The sequence below is a fragment of the Bos mutus genome, chromosome 1, assembly GCF_027580195.1.
Source record: "Bos mutus isolate GX-2022 chromosome 1, NWIPB_WYAK_1.1, whole genome shotgun sequence".
Taxonomy (NCBI): Eukaryota; Metazoa; Chordata; class Mammalia; order Artiodactyla; family Bovidae; genus Bos; species Bos mutus.
Genome location: NC_091617.1, coordinates 84,214,608 through 84,232,941, shown reverse-complemented (window position 1 = coordinate 84,232,941; position 18,334 = coordinate 84,214,608). Strand labels below are relative to the sequence as shown.

General features: G+C 40.1%; 1 non-coding gene across 1 annotated transcript; it reads right to left on the bottom strand.

Annotated features, from left to right (window-relative positions):
• Window positions 1–17,764: 17,764 nt before the first annotated feature.
• On the bottom strand, window positions 17,765–17,837 carry TRNAR-UCU (transfer RNA arginine (anticodon UCU)). The gene has a single exon. It is a non-coding gene; the product is annotated as a tRNA-Arg (tRNA).
• Window positions 17,838–18,334: the final 497 nt, after the last annotated feature.

Here is an 18,334-nt window from a genome sequence, read left to right as displayed (position 1 = left end):
AAACAGTTTTTAGTAATAAGAAGAGGCTGAAAAGCTGACTTTGCTTTATATTAATAGAATATGGTATATAGGTCTACATGAAATTTACTTCATTAGCTTGATCTCTGAACTTTTTTTTAAAACCACACACACAGGGATATTTTTATAATTGCTTGTGAGACAATGGTGAATCATCTTATTACTACTGAGTCATCTCACCAGAACTAGAAGAAAGATGAGTAAGGGATCATCAGGGCTGATCCCAGCATACCTCAGAAGTCTGGAAGCCCTTTAGATTGATTTATTTTCCTATTCTCCCTGTGAGCCAGAGATAGTCTTGGGGACTGAACTGCAGTCTGGGTTACCTACTCAGAGGCTAAGTGTGCTTAGGCTTACTCGTCCAATGTGTAAGAAAAATAAAAAATTGCTTAAGTCAGTGAAAAACTAGATTAGCTACACAAGTTGTTTGAAAGAATTGCTAATTTAGTCAAAACAATTAGCAAACAATTACCCAGTACCCCTATAGACCACACCAAGGATAGTAAAAATTAACTTAATATTCTTAAATGTATCATAACATGTACTGAATTGATAAAAACATACAAAAAAAAGAGCATACAAAAGACAGAGGTTGAAAAGTTTCTAAGTGCACCTTGCCTTTATCTACAACATGATGATTCACTTAACTTTTCTTCCTCTACCACTATCTCCTTTCTCTCCCAATTAAGGCTGTGTTACTTGACTATGAGTTCTTAAAATCTAACTATACAAGGGTTCTCCTCCAACTTATCCTTAGGGGCATAGAAGAATTCAGTGCTATGAAAATAAAAAATCCACGCACTTTGTTGGACAAGTTTTCTTCCCTTATAAAGAAAGCAGGACTATTTCTAAGTGCTGCAGTTAATTTCAACTCCAAAAGTTGGTTTAGCACACTGTAGACATAGCTGATGGTAATAGGCCAAGTACTTAATTAACTTTGAGATGTCTCAGGTAAAGAAAAGCTGGTGAAAGAAGTTTTTCCTTTAAAACTTTTTTTTTTTTCCCTATAGGAAGCCTTTCATATCCTGTCATTATATTATAAAACAGCTTCTTATGTACACTTTCAGTGTTAGAGATTGGCAGTGTAGGAAAGGAGACAAAACATTATCAAGTAAAAGCAAATGATGCCTCTTAAATATTATTAAACAATTTTAAAAGTTCAGTCTTTCTGAGAAGGGAGATTTTAGCTACTTTACAGAAAACACTCCAGTTTGTAAATTAACAATCTAATATATCTTGTATTTGCAGCATGATTTAGTAGGGTTTTTTTTGTTTTGTTTTTTTTCCTTGATCAAATTCCCTTTAAGTCACTGGGACTTATGTCTGAATAATTACTTTAGAATTGGACCCAACATAGATTTCTGAATTGGCAAATTCTAGATACTGGGTGAATACTTTCGTTGTCTCTGTATCAGGTGGGGAAGGGAGAGGTGAAACCTCATTGCTTTGGAAACTAACGTCCATTTTAGTTCTGTCTGCCAGGCAGTTGGACTTGCACAGGACACAAGGAAACTACCTTGTCGGGGCTACACGTTGTTACTTGGAAAAGTGACTCTGACATGCACAAAATCCCGAGAATTACCCTGAAGACCTGTTTTCAGAAAAAACAACCCTTTAGTCAGCTGCCCTACCAATACAGGTGGTCTCTCAGGCAGCTTTTTCTGTGTGAACAAATGAACAAGTGGAGGAATCTGACTGTTCCATTAGCGAATAAGCTGCTTTTGCGGAAAAATGCAAACCGGATTAAGACTGGATTTTCTAAGAAAGAGGATAGGATCTAAGACCTGGAGATTGGTATTTGGTTTTGACGTCCCCAATCCCCTTTTAGCAATTGGTCCAGTAGATGACAGTAGATCTGGAAAGGAAGTCTGGCCAACTCTCGTCTCCTTGAGAGAAGGCCCTGAACCTGGTACCAAGGGAAGCCTGGATAGGCTTGAGGGTTAAAAGGTTTGGCAGGGCTGGACCAGGGCAAAATTGTGAGAAGGGAAAGCTTGACTTTTCAGGTGCTCTATCACTCCCAACGCAGGCATCCAGGAACGTGGGGGAACCACAACTGTCATTTCCTACCTGAGCCTGAAGTACTTGGTTGAGATCCAGATTTCAAAAGACACAAGAAAATAGCAAAACAATGAAACTCAACAATTTATGTGCTTACTTGTTATTATAAAGATAGTAGAATTGCAGACAACTTGGAATATTCATTAAAGAATAAAGACAATGAATTACTCTCCATATGTCACTCAGAGATAAATTACTTACTAGCTTTTTTGATTACTGTATTTCTATTATATGTCACACACATTTTGGGTTGGGGAGGGGAGCATTACAGTTGACCATTAAGATTATTTTCTACTCTTCTACCCATCAAGATTTATTCATTCTAATCTTATTCCTTGAAGATCTTGTTGAATGTCAGAGGTACAGTCAGTTCTTTTATAATGTGATCTATATGCACACCTGAGAATATCCATGATCTGCATAAATGCACAATAAAAAGCATAGAACTTATGGGATAATGAGATTAAAGGGACAGGACTCAAAAGCTTTGTCAGTAAAGATGAGAACTTACAAAGATGAGAACTTTCAAAGATAAGAACTTAATAAAACTTCAGTTCAGTTCAGCCGCTCAGTCATGTCCGACTCTTTGTGACTGCATGAACTGCAACATGCCAGGCATTCCTGTCCATCACCAACTCCCGGAGTCCACCCAAACCCATGTCCATCGAGTCAGTGATGCCATCCAACCATCTCATTCTCTGTTTTCCCTTCTCCTCCTGCCCTCAATCTTTCCCAGCATCAGCATCTTTTCAAATGAATCAGTTCTTTGCATCAGGTGGCCAAAGGATTGGCGTTTCAGCCTCAACATCAGTCCTTCCAATGAACACCCAGGACTCATCTCCTTTAGGATGGACTGGTTGGATATCCTTGCAGTCCAAGGGACTCTCAAGAGTCTTCTTCAACACCACAGTTCAAAAAAATTAATTCTTCGGCACTCAGCTTTCTTTATAGTCCAATTCTCACATCCATACATGACCACTGGAAAAACCATAGCCTTGGGGTTGTACCATGTCAAATGGTTATGACATTCATAAATATTAAAATACATATGGCACTTTAGTTTGAAAAAGAATTGATGTTTACTTGAAGTGGGCATTGGGAGGGTTGCCTCTTGTGAGTTATTGTGAAGTGCCAGAAGGAGGTTTTTCTGAAATCCACAAAAAGTCGTAATAGTAGGATGTGAATGGCTGCAACTCACTGTCCTCAGTTTCTGATCCAAAGATTGCAGTTAAGTGATTATTCACAGCTTTAAATTATGGAGCATGGTTTTCTGTCTTTGACATGCAGATCTTTCCAAACATTTGTTTACAAAAAAATCTTCCATCAAAATTAAAAAATTGGATCTAATGTACAACTTTCTTCGATTAAATTTGTATGATGGTTAGAAATTCTTTTGTAGTTTTCTCATTTTCTTGCGGTTTCACTGCGCAGCTGAAAGCTTTGGAAAATTGTACTGATGTTTGAAGCAACTGAAGCAGCCACTACTAGCATAAAGTGGAGCCATTTTGCAGGGTCTGGGGTCTTCCGTTTGAGGTCCTCAAGTGTATGTGCCACTTTCCTTTGTGTGTGCACTGCTTGGTGTTTTGAATCAGGATTCTTAGGTTTGGGATGTTGAATGAGTATTTATACAGAAAAGCTCACAAGTGTGAAAGAACAGAAAGCACAACCTCATAGAATAGCACATGTGATGAATTCAGGTAGTTGATAGTTTGAGATATGTGTGTTTTGTGTATTCCTACCTTGTTGGTTCAGCAGGATGCAGTTTTCTATGTTCACCTAAGCTGAACACTGAAGAATTGATGCTTTTGAACTGTGGTGTTGGAGAAGACTCTTGAGAGTCCCTTGGACTGCAAGGAGATCCAACCAGTCCATTCTGAAGGAGATCAGCCCTGGGATTTCTTTGGAAGGAATGATGCTAAAGCTGAAACTCCAGTCCTTTGGCCACCTCATGCGAAGAGTTGACTCCTTGGAAAAGACTCTGATTCTGGGAGGGATTGGGGGCAGGAGGAGAAGGGGACGACAGAGGATGAGATGGCTGGATGGCATTACCGACTCGATGGACATGAGTTTGGGTGAACTCCAGGAGTTGGTGATGGACAGGGTGGCCTGGCGTGCTGTAATTCATGGGGTTGCAAAGAGTCAGACACGACTGAGCGACTGAACTGAACTGAAGAATGTGCAAAAATAAATGTGAAATTTGAGTTATGCTCAGACTGTTCCCTAGTATATCAATGGTATTAAAATAAATTGGTGTTGTCAAAACAAATGTTATAGCAAAATTAACTGTGGTCTGACAAACACATTCCATAGAAGGCATGATCAGGTGGCAGAGATCCATGAACTTTTATCTACAGTTTTGAAATCTTTAAAACTCTGAGAACTAAAGGGTAGTTTTGTTTTATTTTATTTTTTGGTTGCTTTGCTTGTTTTTGTAACTCAGCTTAGGGTAAAAGTTAATTTAACTTAGCTTCATTTGTCACCTGGCTTAAACTGATACAAGACTCTTTTCTTTATTTGTATTGCTCAGTATAAATATTTATACATTTTGTTGCAGAAGTATTTTTGTATCTGGCAATTAGATATTATCTCAGACCCCGATGGAGACTTAAATAATATATGGAATAAGCAGGCTTGCAATATCCTCCAAATTCTTTTTTTTTTGGTTTGTTTTTGTTTTTTGACTGCACGTCCTGCGTCCTGCGGGATCTTAGTTCCTGACCGGAAGTCAGACTCGAGCCCTCTGCAGTGGTAGCACAGTGTCCTAAACACTGGACTGCCAGGGAATTCCAGTATCTCCCAAATTTTGGATTCGCAAACACATATGGACCCAAGACTGTGGATCTGCAAGTACCAAAAAGGTATGACTCATTTTAGGTGACACATTCCCATTTTGACAGGACCTTCTGGGGTGTTACACTTAAGGGTGACTGGTGCAAGCAGGCTGATGGAGAGATGGTGGACAGGCCCCTCCCTCTCTTGTTGGGGCTGTCTTCTTTGCTCCACAACTAGTCCCTCTCCTTCCACTCCCGCTGCTCTTTCTTGGATTTCCCTGAGCATTTCTCTTCCCCTTCCCTTCTCTGAAATCAGTGTTTTTCAAGTATTGTTCCCAGTCCATCCACCTCAGAATCGTCCAATGAAATAAAAGGCCCCGGCTTCCCTGGCGGCTCAGTGGTAAAGAATTCACCTGCCAAAGCAGGAAACATGGGTTCCATCTCTGATCCGGGAAGATCTCCCTATCATGGAACCACCAATTCCGTGAGCCACAACTACCGAGCCTGTGCTCTAGAGCCAGCGAGCCACAACTACTGAAGCCTGAACGTTCTAGAGCCTGTGCTCTTCGGCAAGAGGGGCCACCGCAGCGAGAAGCCTGCGTACCACATCTAGAGAATAGCCCCGGTTCGCAGCAACTAAAGAAAAGCCTGAGTAGAAATGAAGACCCAGCACAGCCCAAAATAAATAATAATGAAAAGCAAGCCCTCAGGTTAGACTTTCTAAATGAGAAACTCACAGGATGGGGCCCTGTATATTTTAACAATTTCCTCCATGATTCAGATACATTATTAAGTTTGGAGTCAGCTGCCTGAAATAAATGTATTCCTCAATATCCTTCATTATATTCACCTTCTAGTCTCACTCAATCAATGATCATGCATATGCTGACAACTTTACTGCATTATCACAGGTCAGTACATAATGTCTTTACTTCTACTTTTGGGCTTCAGACTCAATATGCAGCTGCTAACTCAGGTGTCCCCGGGGCATTACAAAATAAACATATTAAAACCAGGGCTCATCCTTTTACATTTCAATGAATGGAACCACAGTCATCTCAGTTTCCCTGTCAAAACCCATGGCTCCTCTCTGATTGTTGTCTCACTCTCATCTTCCACATCTGACCTCCCCTTTCAAAATAGATGTCCAGTCTTTCCACTTTTCTCCTTCCTCTAGCCCAGCCACCATTCTTTCTTGCCTAGACTATTGCAGCTGTGTGAACTCCTCCAATCTGTTCTCCATAACAGAGCCCAATGGAACTTTCTAAAATGCAAACTAATCATGTCACTTCCAGTTGAAAACATTGAAGGTCTTCCTATTATCACTTACCAGAACCCAGACTCTTTACCCAGGCCTGAAGGCCCTCAGTTTCATCTCGAAGGACCCTGTACTCTGGGATACTGTCTCTCCACTGTTTTATTTAGGTCTCCCTGACATGTGCTCCTGGGGTTACCTCCTACTTTGCTCTCTGAGCACTCTTCCTGCTGTATGTAATTACTTCCTTAATTATCCATTTCCTCCATCATCAGACTCTAAGCTCCATGATAGCAGGACCCTGCCCATCTTGCTTATTATGGAGCTCTCCCATGGAAAGCACTGACGAACCAGTGAATAAATGGGTTATTTCAGCATGTGTGGTTTTGGGGTTGGGGGTGGAGGCTTTCATGTTTCTCAAGTAATACCAGTGAGGATGGCTGGCCAGTTCAATTTAGTTCAAGACAACTCAATTTAACAAACAGTTATTATTGAGTATTTATTATGCTCTATTGGGCATGTCACAGGAGTTGGAGAAGACAAGCCTCTGCCCTCAAAGACGGCTGCCCTAACCTAACCTGTCACTTGCTGGCATCCTGCTGTTCCTGGGCAGATGGCTCAGAATCAGAATGCCACTGATGCCCTGACTTCAGGAACTGCCTGATGCCTCTGCTCCTCCCCTGGTCCTCTGTCTGCCGCCACTTCAGGTGTTTGCCTAGACTAGGCCTGAATTTGCCACATTCATTAGCATGAGAAAAGAACTGTGTAATGACTGAGTTCTCTAAAGGAATCCCAATCCCTCACTGCTACATGCCCTTGGTCCTGGGGAGACAAGCAATTTCCACATAAGATTACATTTTATAACAGACGTTACAGCAGAAGCAGGAGTTGGGCAAAAATCTCAATTCCATCATTTGCCAGTTGATCTTGGACAAATCTTGATTTTTTTCGTGCGTAAACAGAGATAATAGCAGATGCCTTATAGGTTTTTGTGATTATTAATGTTTTTAACAAAAAATAATAATGTCTAAGACTGAGTGCTGGCTACATGCTGGCCATTGTCCTAAGGGCTGACCTCATTTAATCTTTGCAACAATCCTAAGAGGTAGATACTAATATATTCATGTTACAGGTGAGGGTGGTGAGGCTTAAGTAACTTTCCCGTGCTAAGAGTGAGTAAGCGGAAGGGTTAGAATTTCATCCAGGCAGCCTGGCTCCAGGGTTCATGCCCTCACTCACTATACCACCTTCTCAAGGCTGAGGTTAATTGAACATATGGATAAAATTTCTATTCTCTTATTGTAAAAAAGAAATAACAAAATATTTTAAAGGAATTTATTTAATTTATCTTTAATTCTCTTGTTTTGAATTAAACAAGAATTTTTTTGAATTTCTTGTTGAACTTTTTTGAAATTTTTTTTGAATTTCTCTTGTTTTGAATGCCCTAAAAAACACATTTTTCTTGTTCCATGGAATAAATAGGTACTATTAAAAAAAAACCATGCCATCCCGCATGTTATTTTTCACTTTAGCTTTTTCTCCCTGCTTCTCTGATACATTAACAGTTGTGTGTATTTGGACCACATGTGGCCTGGTCTCACAGATGTCCAGCCCTTTTGACAGTTGGGTGGTGTAATGGGCATATTGGGGAGGGGTGGGGGGCAAACGAACATCCTCTAGTTACTTATTAAAGGAGCTGGCTAGTTTAGCAGTCAAGATAGTTCTAAAGTCTAGTGGCTGTCTTCAATCCAAACTTTTTCTACTTAATATATTATCATTTTATAATATTTTATTTATATATATTTAAAGTGATTCTAATATATCATTTCATAATATATTATCATGGTATAACTGAAGCAATTTTAAACCATGATAGCAGTTTTTTCTAAGTGCTTGCCGGCAGTGACTATAAAGGAATATGATAATTTAGAGGGTGGTCAAAAGGGAATTATATTGTTTTTTAAAAGATCATTTTATTCACAAACACACAGTATTGACTAGTTGCTAATAATATCTAGAGTCTAAGAATTTTAGGATAAAGAGAGTATATTACTGATTGAATGTGGCTTACATCCGTTAAGATGTTCCTGTAGCCTTACTTCTGTGGGCTTTGAGCTTTTTGGTACAAGTATAGGGTTCCACTGTGATGAGACACATCTGTTGTTGTTCTTTAGTCACTCAGGCATGTCTGACTCTTTGTGACCCCATGGACTGTCCTCCAGGGGGATCTTCTCCACCCAGGGATCAAACCCAAGTCTCCTACATTGGTAGGCGGATTCTTTACTGCTGAGCCACCAGGAAAGCCCAAGACACACTTAAGGGAGAAAAATATTTGGTCCAGAGATTTATCTATAGCCTTTGTTTGACCTCACTGGAGGTCAAATAACCCAATTTCCTTAGTAACGCTTGGGTCAAGGCAACTGAGGTTATTTACCTACATAAATGGCACCCCACTCCAGTACTCTTGCCTGGAAAATCCCATGGATGGAGGAGTCTGGTAGGCTGCAGTCCATGGGGTCGCTAAGAGTCCGACACGACTGAGAGACTTCACTTTCACTTTTCACTTTCATGCATTGGAGAAGGAAATGGCAACCCACTCCAGTGTTCTTGCCTGGAGAATCCCAGGGACGGGGGAGCCTGGTGGGCTGCCGTCTATGGGGTCGCACAGAGTCGGACACAACTGAAGTGACTTAGCAGTAGCATTCATATTGTATGCTCTCAAGGAAAGATTGGGTGGAGTGGCAGAAATATAAGTAAATATGCTGTGAACTTATAAATTTTGTATATTTACATATTGATACTCATTTAAGCATAGATTAAAATATGATTTATGTAGTAATATTTACTACATATTACTTACATAATATTTACTACATATGACGAATACTACATATTCGTCCAACAGCGAAAGGTAACTTTTGTGAAATAACTGCAGAATTTAAAGAGGTTAAACACTTTGAGATTCACATTTGCACATCAACCCATTTGAAGGCAGATTCTAAAGTATAGATAGAAGTCCTTAAAAAAAAAGAATGTGAAAACACATGTGCATTAAATAAATAAGATTGCAAATCTGGTGAGATTAGAACTGAGCACTTAGAGAAACTGACATTAAAGGAACACAATCTATAATTCGGAATATGATAGAAATGTCTCAACTGGCATTGTGGGCTGATTGTTGTCAGTATGACAAGTGTCCTCATATGAAGAGGAGATTATAATACAGACATGTACAGAGGAGAGAGCATGGGAAGACAAAGAGAGGAGGCCATCGATTAGCCAAGGAAAGAGGCCTCAGAAGACATCAACCCTTGACCTCAGATTTCTAGCCTCCAGAATTCTGAGAAACAAATGTCTAGTTTTTAAGCTACCAGTTTTTAAGTACCAGTCTGTGGTACTTTGCTATGGCAGCCCTAGCAAATTATTACTATTATACCCTTTGACACTCTTGCTTTGTGTTGGAAGACACGAGCGTTGTTTCAACTTCTTGTACTCAATTTGGCTCTGCAAACGACATGACTCAGAATAACTGACAAGCCACAAGAGCCTCATTTCTGTCTTTCAGTATGAGCTGAGTCAGGTTTGATGCTGAGAGACCTTGCATATATCTTGAAGTTTATCCTTGAGTGGGAAAAAAGAAAGGATGCTTATTATATTTAGATAGCAAGAGACCAGAGAGCACAGTCAATCCAAATCATCTTGATTAGTTGAACAAAGAGCTAAACTGAAGTAGAAGAAAATTCAAAAGATTTAACTATAAGTTCTTGAACTTGAACTTTAAAATGTCAATTGCACAAGTACAGGGGAGGTGAGAAGTTGTTAAACAGTGGTGTGTATTGAAAGCTCATAATGAGTCAACTGAATGGTGAGAATGCCCCCAAATTCAGTGTGTTTATAAGCCATCATTTATGGGATCCTTATTTTCAGGGGTTCCTGACAAGATAAAGAGCTGCCTCATGAAGTAGTGAGTCTCCCATTGCTGAAGGTATCCAAGGAATGACCCAGTGACCAGTTTTCACTTATGTGGCAGAGGGCACATAGTTAACTTGAAGATACACAAGTGGTTGAAGTTAAAATCACACTAATGGTTGCCTGAGGAATTGAAGACCACATGCCCCCACATAATTCTGAGTTTTTACTGTAACTATCAGTGCTTAGGAAGATTCATGGAAGGAAATAGAGATAACCCTGAAAGCCAATGATGTCAATATTAATTTCTTTTTTTCTTTTTATCTCCATTTGTTTACATCTTCCTTTGGGAGAAATCATTTCTTTAGAGGGGGTTTGGAAACAGTGGTCTTTGGCTGTATTGAGAATCTGTCCAGTTTGACAACTCCAGATATTGATTGAGTTTGCTTTATTCTGAAGTTAGTATCTTAAATGGGGAAATGTTGATCTTGGTTTTATCTCTAACCTCTGTTGCTTTCAAGATAACCAGAAAGAGATTAGTCTATAAAACATGCGTTTACCTGTGTAGACTAGTGAAATCTTATGCTGGGAAAAGTCCCCATTTTAATAAGCTTTAAACAAAAAATTCCACCTTAGGTGCTAATTAGAATCTAAATTCAGGTGTTAACCTCTTTGACTGAAAGTGCATGTTGAGTAATTGCAGGAAAGGGGCCAATTTCAGGCACAGCAGTAATTACTGAATTAGTAGAAAAGTTCAAGTAGGGCTTCAGATTTCAGATCATTACTGAGCTTTTTGAGGAACAGCTAATCCTGGAGTGATTGGGCTTCTCACACCTGTGTGTGTGTGCTTGTGTGTGTGTGAGTGTGAGTGAGTGTAAAGGGAGCCCACTTAAATTTCAAAGAAATTACCTTACAAATGACCACAGAATTAAGTACTAATATTTCTTGATATTTAAAAGTATAATTTTCAAATCCTCTAAAAAATCTTTAATACTTTTCATTTTTACTTCAAATAACGGGGATGGGGGAAAGCAGAATCTGTTTTATCTGACAAAACAGCTTCATCTTTAAAATTTAGTTTCTTGTATTATTTACTTCTTACTGTCCCGGCAATTGGCCTTTAGTGTGCCAGGGGGTGTGCTGTGTGTAGTTGTTCAGTTGTGTCCGACTCTTTGCAACCCCATGGACTGTATAGCCTGCCAGTCTCCTCTGTCCATGGGATTTTCCAGGCAAGAATACTGGAATGGGTTGCCATGCCCTCCTCCAGGTGATCTTCCCAACCTAGGGATCAAACCCAGGTCTCCGACATTGCAGGTGGATTCTTTACCGTCTGAGCCACCAGGGAAGCTCATAAATACTGGAGTGGGTAGCCTATCAGTGTCTTCCTGACTGAGGAATTGAACCGGGGTCTCCTGCATTGCAGGAGAATTCTTTACCAGCTGGACTACCAGGGAAGCCTGTGCCAGGGAGTATTCACCTCTAATATATATATATACTACCTTCAGGGTCTCCCTGAATTTGGTAGTTGTTGAGGGTTTGCTAAGCTGTTGAACCAATTGCAGTGACAATCTCCAATGACATAGAAGAGGAAAACATGGGAGACCGCAGCTGCCTTGTTTGTTGTTACATGGTGTACTGTTCAATCACAGTGCTGTCTTCCTAACAAAATCTAATGGCTCTAAGGAGAAACAAAATCTACAGAGACAAAATCGACCCAAATCCTCGGGGTGTAAAGTAGCTTATGTCCTCTTCATTATGGCAACTGTTTCTTCACCTCTGAGTGTAATTTCAAGTATTAACTCTGATTTATAAAGCGCTAAATGGTCTGTCCCGTAAAGAGCTTCTTGCTCTTTATTATTATTAAGTGTCTGGTCACTGACCTCAAAAGTAAAGCTGTGGAAATTTAGAGTACTGAAACTCATTGTGGGCATTTTTCAAGGAGCCTTTCAAATGGAGGGCCAAGTAGATGCATTGTGGAAGCAGTAGTTCGTACAGTGTGTCATTAAAGAAACGCAACAGGCTTTACACCTTAATGAAGAGTTCAGTCAATTAAGTTATAAATGTATAAAGTGAAACAGGAACACCAAATAGAAAAGATCATATAAAACTTCAATAAGCTTAGCTATTCATCAGTGTAGAACTAGATAAACCTGTTATGGATACTGTGTACCCATTCAGAAGAATTAGGGAATCTGGATATATTGGGATATAAAGAGCCTCAAAATACAGCTTTAGATTTTTTAAAATGCAAAATAATAGATATATAATTAGTTTACTCATAATTTCTTTTAGAAGAAATGGACATCTATAAATATATGTGTAAACTTAGATAAGCATACTTTTAAAAAATGTCCTACAAAGAATAGGATGAGTTCATGCTAAGTTGCTTCAGCTGTGTCTGGCTCTTTGCAACCGTATGGACTGTAGCCCGACAGGCTCCTTTGTCCATGGGATCTCTAGGCAAGAATCCTGGAGTGGGTTACCATGTCCTCCTCCAGGGCATTTTCCCAATCCAGGGATCAAACCTGTGTCTCCTGCATTGCAGATGGACTCTTTACTCCTGAGCTACCTGGGAAGCCCACTGTCCTTACTGAAGATCAATTTATCCAGTCTTCAGCCAGTAGAAGCCTCCTGAAGTTGGCTTCTGAGTCCATCTGATACAACCTCAGTAATCCTTGATAGCATCTTTGCTTTCTAGTATGACATGATATTACAAGATCATCTTGTATATTTTTTGCCCCAGACCAAGAACTGAGAATCTCTAGAGAGCACTGGTCCATTTTAGTGGGAAATAGTATTTAGAGACGGAGAAGACAATGGCACCCCACTCCAGTACTCTTGCCTGGGAAATCCCATGGATGGAGGAGCCTTGTAGGCTACAGTCCATGGCATTGCTAAGAGTCGGACACGACTGAGCGACTTCACTTTAACTTTTCACTTTTCACTTTCATGCATTGGAGGAGGAAATGGCAACCCACTCCAGTGTTCTTGCCTGGAGAATCCCAGGGACAGAGGAGCCTGGCAGGCTTTCGTCTATGGGGTCGCACAGAGTCAGACACTACTGACACGACTTAGCAGCAGCAGCAGTATTTAGAGAGCATGGTCTGGACACTAGTGCTTATTGCTGCTGGGTTGGTCATTTTTTCTAGGCTTTTTCAGGATATATATATATATATAAAAATATATTTAAGATAAAATATACATGTGTTGCAATTCAGATGTTTTTCTCAACCTCTTTGATCTTACATATTTATCTCTTTTCATTGATACTGAAAATTTCAGTTTTCAAAACACTAGCATGATTATATAATAGTCTTGGAACAAAAATACCAACAGTGCTATTATACTGTTACTACTATAATATATGCTTACTATAATTAGCGAAAACTACTGTCCTTAGAGTCTATCCTGCTAAGAACATATAGTCAAACAACTGTGTTGTAAGAGTCATTTGAAATAGATCTGTAAGGTTATGCCATCAATTGGTTACATACTGAACTTCATTTGTTTCATTTAAATTTTGAGTTTTTTAGATTGTATTTTAAATTTTAATTTTGCTCGGTGATTGTGTAAAATGTTAACTTGGATCCAAAGTCAAGTCTATAAAACAATGCCTGCGTGCATGCTCAGTCGCTTCACTTGTATCTGACTCTTTGTGACCCTATGGACTGTAGCCCGCCAGGCTCCTCTGTCTATGAGGATTCTCCAGGCAAGGATACTGAAGTGGGTTGCCATGCCCACCTCCAGGGGATCTTCCTTACCCAGGGATCGAACCTGAATCTCTTATGTCTTCTGTATTGGCAGGTGGGTTCTTAACCACTAGCGCCACCTGGGAAGCCCATACATTCAAAAATCTCTAGCTATTATGTCACTTGCCCTACAGGTAATCTTAAAATTTTTATGTTATGATTTTTCTTTCCTGTTTTTGATTTTTAATATAATCAAATGTATATTCTTAGAGCAATGGAAGCATTTAACTTAATATATCAAGGAGATCACAAGTAGTAAGATCCTAGTGGTGAGTAAAGATATTCTTTATTTCTTTTCATAGCATGTTTCATAACTTTTTGTCTTCTCTGAAGCTGATAATAATTGCTTTTCATTTAGCTTTTTTTTTTTTGAAGTTTGGGTTACTTTTCTAGATTTTTGACACTAATTTATCTTCACATGCTCCCTGGTTGTCTAAATCTTTTGTCAGTATATTTAAGCACATTGGGTACTCAATCAAGTTCATATTCTTGGATTCATTCTTCTGGAATCTGCTGCCTGCTCTAATCTGGATGAATGATTCCCCTGTCCTGCTGCACAATGCTATCCCATTCTCTATAATCTCCCTTCTTCAGCATCCGAGAATTTTCTCTTTTTATGGAGCAAAATTGCCTGCTTACTAAGTCTCCTGTCACCTTCTTTCTTGCTTTACTCCCTCATTTTAACTCACAGTTGAACTCCTTTAACTCATACTGTGATGAGGTTCATAATTCTTATTCACTGCTGCTGCTGCTACTGCTAAGTCACTTCAGTCGTGTCGGACTCTGTGTGACCCCATAGATGGCAGCCCACCAGGCCCCGCCGTCCATGGGATTCTCCAGGCAAGAACACTGGAGTGGGTTGCCATTGCCTTCTCCAATTCATGAAAGTGAAAAGTGAAAGTGAAGTCGCTCAGTCGTGTCCGACTCTTAGCGACCCCATGGACTGCAGCCTACCAGGCTCCTCTGTCCATGGGATTTTCCAGGCAAGAGTACTGGAGTGGGGTGCCATCGCCTTCTCCCTTATTCACTCTACCATCATCCAAAGATGAGATTTCAATGGAGCATCATTTGGATGACTTGTTCTTCCCTGGTGTGTCCCATGATATGCTTTCACATGGCTCTAAGTCATGTAACATATAAATGCTCCACAACCTGATTTAGATTCCACCCTTAGTCAAAAAGGGCATGACTGAAGGCTGTCTTCATGACTTAATCAACTGGAGAATCATTTGCTCCACGTTCAGATAGCTCTTTGCCTACTATGGGCTTCCCTGATATCCCAGTTGGTCAAGAATCCACCTGCAATGCAGGAGACCCTCCCTGGTTCAATTCCTGGGTTGGGAAGATCCCGTGGAAAAGGGAATGGCTACCCACTCCAGTATTCTTGGGCTTCCCTTGTGGCTCAGCTGGTAAAGAATCCGTTGCAGTGTGGGAGATCTAGGTTTGATCTCTGGGTTGGGAAGATCCCCTGGAGAAGGGAAAGGCTACCCACTCCAGTATTCTGGCCTGGAGAAGTCCACGGATTGTATAGTTCCATGGGGTCGCAAAGAGTCGGACACGACTGGGCGACTTTCACTTTCACATTGCCTACTGCACAGTAGTTTCTGATATAACAGAAGCAAAGCCTTGCAACAGACTAGAAAAACTTGCAAGTTGTTTTATGTACATAGTAGAGGCATGAAATGCAGCCTAAACAAAGGCTTGACTGTGTCCTCAGAGCATGATTGTTTGCATCAGGTTATCAGTGCACTTGTGGGGAAGATGGGAGTCTATGAAAGTTATGATATCGATATCTTGATGCTGATGGAGCATGATTCTCTCATATAGGTAAATAAAATTCCCTGGATGAGTTTAAGATAATGAGGGGTATAAGCTACTTGCAGTTATAGCAAGCAAGCAAACAAACAGTAACACTAACAAAATCGTTGTTAAGTGACAGATGCATACATGCATGGATGCAGCAGGAAGAAGAGAAAAGCAGTTCTCTGGCAGGCTTTTGGTTATATATTTCAGTAACGTATAGGGTTTGTGGTTTATAACATCATCAGAGTTGTACAATAGCATTATATCCCTGAGAGTTGTGCAGTTATCTCTCCCTTTCTCTTTCTTTTCTTTGCATACAATGGGGGATCTAAGCCTGGATCCATGCCCTACCCAGGACATTTCCTCTTTGTGGCATGTGAGCCGTTACCAAGGCTAAGATTTACTGCTTTGGGGATCGGTTCAGAACAAATGTTCCAAACAGCCTTCCGCCTCAGGCAAGGTAATTTTGGACCAATTCAACAAGACTTCAAAGGAAGCCACCTACTACAATGCCTAAGGAGGATAAAGACCTGATTTAAATGAATGTATTGCAATTAGTGGGTATTTACTTTATATGTTGCCAAGTTTTGATAGTTTTCTTTAACCCTCAGGGAAATAATATATATGTCTACTTCTGGTGAGCTGAAGAAATGGGATATGTGCTTCCCAGAGAGACAGGTGTTGAGAATATACACAGATCTAAAGGAGAGAAAAGACAAAAAGTTCATGAAAGCTGGGGACAAAGAATAGATTCAATGCTTGTTTTGGGGAAAAAAATGTTAGTGTAAGGGGTATTTTCCCAGCATCTCCTTCCCTGAAAAAGAGACATTCCTTCTTCTACAAAATTCTGTCTTCTTTGCAAATAGCTTGTATTAACTAAGGAAAATAAGAAGGAGGCAACATTTAACATAGATAAATATGGAAAAACCACTTATCAATTAAAGGAGTCTTGGACCACCAAGCTGATTGAGGTACATCCTGAAGTGCTGTGAGTTTAATCCAATCATTCAGCATGAAGCATTCCAGCAGAAGAGGAAATTAAGGATTAAATGGCGGTGGAAGAATGTGAAAGTAAGACTCTGGATGCAGAGTCTGAGTGGACTTTAATCAAATCAAGCCAGAAACAGACCAGAATGGAAATCTGATCACCCAGTGTTCTTATAACCATGCCTAGAGTTTCATTGGAGATCTTACACTTGAAAGTGAGGTTTAGTGTAAGAATTGTTACAGGGAAAGACTAGAGTGTTCTCTTAGCATTTCTCATAGGAAGAATGAATGCTGAGAGAGACAGCCCCAAATTTAGTCAAGAAGTGCTGTCTGGAGACCTCTATATGGAGGTAAGGGGCAGGCAGAAGGAGCTACATGTCAGTTGTTCCCCAATCTGACTTATTTTGGCCCTAAAAAGATCTCAAAGAAAGGAAAAGCAAAATATACTCACTCTAATCTGTGTTCCTATGTATTTCCACAGTATCAGTTCAGTTCAGTTCAGTTCAGTCGCTCAACCATGTCCGACTCTTTGAGACACCATGAATCGAAGCACGCCAGACCTCTCTGTCCATCACCAACTCCCAGAGTTCACTCAAACTCAAGTCCATTGAGTCGGTGATGCCATCCAGCCATCTCATCCTCTGTCATCCCCTTCTCCTCCTGCCCCCAATCCCTCCCAGCATCAGAGTCTTTTCCAATGAGTCAACTCTTCGCGTGAGGTGGCCAACGTACTGGAGTTTCAGCTTTAGCATCATTCCTTCCAAAGAACACCCAGGACTGATCTCCTTTAGAATGGACTGGTTGGATCTCCTTGCAGTCCAAGGGACTCTCACAGTATACAACTGAGCAAATAATCATTCACAGCAAAATGGAATCAAAGACACTGGTAAAAAACAGATCTAAAGTTAGTAGAAATCTGTTAATAACACCTTACTCAAAAATTTTTTAAACTAACTTTTTTTATGTGACTTTTTAATTAGAATATTCTTTCTACTGTAGTAGTCTGAAACAAAACCTACAATCTCTTTGAGATATGCCTGTTCCCAACTCCAATCTAATCTAGCGATCCTGTTTCACCTGAGGGGTGAGAAAAACTGACTTTATTTTTTAAAAAATGTTTACTTAAATATCTGACTGCACTGGGTCTTAGTTGTGGCATGCAAGATCTTAAATCACTTGCCTGTGAACTCTCAGTTGCAGCATGTGGAATCTCGTTCCCTGACCAGCGATTGAACCTGGGCCCCCTGCATTAGAAGTGCAGAGTCTTAGCCACTGGACCACCAGGGAAGTCCCCCTTCTTCAGATTTAAAAATCTGATTTGTCTGGATAATTGCCAACCTTCCCTTCCATTGAAGTCAGAGCCATATACCACCATCATGTATAAAACCAACCTCTTCCTGAATTTTGGACTCAAACAAAATCATATTTTGATGTTTAAAATTTATCTGACAGATGAAAACACGTTCTAAAACTAGCCTGTACAAAAAAACTGCTCAAATCTCCTTTTGATAATGTTACTATCTTTTGCTATCTAAAACACATTTCCCCATCTTTATGACTATGTTAGATATTCTGTGAGGCAGTTGATTGCTTTATGTTTGGTGGCACGTTTTCTCCTTGCTGTCCTGCAGCATTCTAGTTGGGACACTTTGCCATTGCCCCTGGATTTCTGGGATTTCTCAGACAATTGCTCTCTGGTTACCTGTGTTTTGAGGAAGTGGGGAAAAGAAAGAGAAACTCATTCAGGGGATGGCGAGTGAGGCTTCTGATGGCATTGAGACTAT